The 3,962-nt window shown below is 49.4% G+C and overlaps 1 pseudogene; it reads left to right on the top strand.

Moving 5' to 3' along the window:
- Positions 1 to 1,847: 1,847 nt before the first annotated feature.
- On the top strand, positions 1,848 to 2,715 carry LOC146830727 (TLR4 interactor with leucine rich repeats-like; annotated as a pseudogene).
- The last annotated feature ends 1,247 nt before the right edge of the window (positions 2,716 to 3,962 follow it).

The raw sequence follows: 3,962 nt of genomic DNA, 5'->3' as shown, positions 1-3,962 counted from the left end.
TTTTTTTCCACAGAGTTAGATAACAGAAAAACCATAGGCTCTTAATTATATACTGTGATGCAGTGTTGCATTGTTGTTTGAACTGACCGCTATAAAATGCCCATTTTGCACTGGTCATTCTGTACAAATGTTGTTTTTGCCCTTGCCATGAGATAAAAAATATATGTTCCCAGTTTTTGTAATTGGCAAATGTTGCAAAATTACACTCCCTGAATTGAAGCACGCCTTAAGGTTATGCAAATATGCAGTTTTCCTAGTTCCAAAGCGCTGCAATGCAGGCCCTATCTGTTTTCTATTTCTATTAGGCGTACATTGAATCGGTTGTTCATTGGCTTTACAATCTGGTAACCACGCTTATGCAGCTTTTGTACCTCATGACTTCTTTTATATTTGTTTGTGTTTTGTTCAATGTAATCAGCCCATGCAATCAACCTTGTACAAAATCCCTCACTTGTAAGATGGAGGCGTAGCCTGGGCAGCAACACTTCCATTAGTGGATGGGTGCTTGCATAGCACTGCGCAAGCTTTTATAATGATAGGAGTAAATGACACCCTCAGTTACCTATTATTAATACCTTGAATTGTCCTGCACAGGCCAGGTGATTTAAAGCTTTCTGAGGAAAGGATAAGGTATATCTCATACAGCATACGGTGCATGGAGGACTCCATCCAGACATTTTGCGTCAAGTACCTCTGATTCCTGGCCATACTCTTCTAGAAACTAACTATTCCTCCCAGGCCCAGGTTCACGATCTGTGCCTATCTTACCAGCTCTCCAGTCATGAATCAGAGAGTCGAACCTCTAAACAAGACTTGACAAATCCAGGAGATAAGGCAGTGAAATGTTGCAGGTGGTCAGCCCATGGACACACTCATGCAGACCAGTTCAATATTGACCCACGCGCCCATATTTTTGCTTCGCGTGGCTGCATGAGCATCGAGGCCCTGATTCCAAATGCTTGAAAAATTGACGTTAAATGGAAGACTCAAAATTGCTGACTGTCTCTGATGAGCCTGGATAAAAGCGAAACACGTCTTAAGAACTGACAGTTAAAACGTGAAAGCATACTACATGCACCAGAATGATAAGCAGGTAATGATGTAAAAAACAAAAGGAGCATCTTCCTTGTTTCATTAGGTCACACACTGAGGACGTGGAAAGAGCTTACCTGGTTGAGTGTGAGCACACCCTTGTTTATATGAAGACTCAGTGTTGTTGAGAAACACCTGGTGATCTTCTTCAGTGCTTCTTGATTGATAGATATTGAAGGAGTATTTTTTTTTACTCGGGGAGGTCTTGATGTGCTTTGTCAGACAGGCATTTTTTAGGTCTTGGCTAGCGAAGGCTGCGCTTGCGCAGTCTCGCTTGCGAGATTTAATGACTTGGAGAAGAGGGGCTTGAACCCGCCTCTCTTCTCTCCTCTTCTCCATTGGCTGGCCTCTTAAATGCTGGTCAGCCATTGGAGAAGAGGCTTGTCGCTCCAAACAAGCTCCGTCTTTTTGCGACTCAGGGGCATGTTTTTTCGAGTCTTTCTCTTTTTGTAAGCCCGCCCCTTTTACGCTGGTGGGCGTGTTTTATTTTTTTGTTTACAGGGACGTTCTCGTGTTCATTCGGGGAGGAAGGCAGGCGCGATGCAGCCTCGGCTCCCAATTCCCGCAGCCTCCTTTGTTCTCTGCTCGGGCTCTTCCCGAGGAGTCAACGCTTCGCCCTCACACCCACAGCTGAGAGGGAGCCCCCACGCGCTTGTGTCTACTTCACTGCCACAGTTGCACTGGCAGGTGGCAGAGTTCCCTCCTGCCCGGAGGGGACTACAGAGGGGGCCCGAGGACTGGTGTCCGAAGCTCGCATGCCAGCCCTTAAACACGCTTGGCGGCGGCGGCAGGGCACCCATCCCACTGCCCCCAGCATCCTGAATCTGCTCACTGGAGTGGCCCCTTCATCACCCAACCCGGCCAGCGCCCTCCCAGGGCCCCGCTCTCTCCCACACGCAGCCCGGGGCCACTTCCCTCCCTTGGTGTCCGACCCCTGCGAGTTCAACAAGCACTTTCTGTTTAACCTGACAGTGTCTGCGGTGATGAGCAGCACTGCCTCTGTGTGCTGGGGGGTGCGGGACCACCTGAGCCCTCTGACCGCGGGGCCCGTGCTCTTCCGCCTGCTTTACGATCGCTTCGGGCAACAGCCGCCCCCTCAGAGCCGCTTTCCCCGCTTCTTCTACTTGCCCGAAAGCGCACAAGCGGTGGCCACGCTGCGGGAGCTGCGCAGGGACACCCCCTACATGGTGTGCGTGGAGAGCCTGCTGGGGGAACTCGCCTGCCCAGTGGCTCCCCGGGACCATTGCGCTGGCTTAGTGACCGCTCCAGAGGGGCGCCCGGCCCCTGGACTACCAGCTGCTGATTCTGGGCCTGCTGGCAGCCAACGCGCTGCTGGTGCTGCTAGTGCTGGCAGCCTGGGGCTCCCGTGCCCTGCGCCGGGGCTGGGCCCGCCGCAAGGCTCCCGAGCCACCGGCCGTGCGCCACATGTACTCCACCCGCAGACCTTACAGAACAGTGGGCACCCGGGTCTCCGGAGACTTCTCGGGTTTCCAGGCGCACCGGCCCCGCACAGCCATGTGTGCCATCAACGAGGCAGATCTAATCGAGTTCCCAGAGCCCTGCGAGCGTTTCATGGAGGCCAACCTACGCAGGGAGGAGGCCATGCCGAGGTTCACGGACTGACAATGGAGCTTACGGCCCAGGTCTCCACCTTTTAACTTGCAACGAGGCCTTTCTGTGACTCCACAAACATGCTGGACCAACTTAAACTCATCTTGAAAAAGAATTAGTCCGGATGTGTTTTTAGCTGTTCCCTTTTGTATTTCGGAAAATGAGGAATACACTCCAAGCAGTGTTAATGTGAGAGTAACAGCCTTGGTGCAAGCCAAGAAAGAGAAGATGAACTGTGCAATGGGGGTTTGTGGAAAACGGGCTGATGCATTTATCAACAGCGAGCTCAGCTACTACCATAAATTCGAGTGCCAAACTGCCGCTGACTGTTGGAAGAAGTCACTTTTTTGTTTGTGTTATTATTGCTTTGTTAACAAAACGCACAATTGCTCTGCAAACTGCCTCAGGGAAACATATAACGTTAGTAGGTATCCACGAGGCACTATTCCATTCGATGACCTACTCAGCTCGCAGAAGGCCCTAGCTGTTTCCCAAAGTTACACTGGCTTTCTCAGAGCTGTTGCTGTCGTGTGTGTTTTCCATGATTGTTCATGTTTGCCCGTTCTGCTGAGCTGTTTTTTGTGGCCCTGGTGTATTTCTCATGTCTCTTTGGTTTTGTTGTGGGGCTATAACGGGCATTCTAACAAACATGCCCCTTCAAGTCGTGGCAAAGTGTCCTGTAGATACAAAGGAGTTTTTCTGTTGCATCACTTAATTTCGGATGTTCGCTAAAACATCACTTCATTTACTGATCACGCAGTCTCCAGTATGAGTTCTCATAATGACATTGTAGAAAAATCATTTTGTCTTTTTCAGCTTGGTCTCGCATTCCGGTAGAATGAATAGTGTTATTGTTATCACACCAACAGGAGCCTCTCCACATGCCCGGTCCCCAATGGTACGTGTTCAGGTTTACGTGCGTGCCATGGTGGTTATTACAGTAATAGTCCCTTCTTCTGAATTACACGTAGGTTTAAGCCATTGCTTTGAATTTCTCGGGTGCTAGAGTTGCATGCTTATCAAGTGGCGGTTCAGGGACGCTCTGCTCTGTTCTTAAATGGACCACCAGCAACACATTTTAAGTACTTGACTACGGAATTAGATGTTTTCCCTGTTGCTTCCTTTATTTGCATTTATTTTTTATGTACATACATCCAATCCATGCCACATAATACCACATAATCCTATCAAAGTCAACAAAACACCACGTAGTTAAATTCCACCATACCACTACACAAAATACCATTCCACATAATTCC

The sequence above is a fragment of the Triturus cristatus genome, chromosome 5_1 (assembly GCF_964204655.1).
Source record: "Triturus cristatus chromosome 5_1, aTriCri1.1, whole genome shotgun sequence".
NCBI lineage: Eukaryota > Metazoa > Chordata > Amphibia > Caudata > Salamandridae > Triturus > Triturus cristatus.
This window is presented reverse-complemented; position numbering and strand designations above follow the sequence as displayed.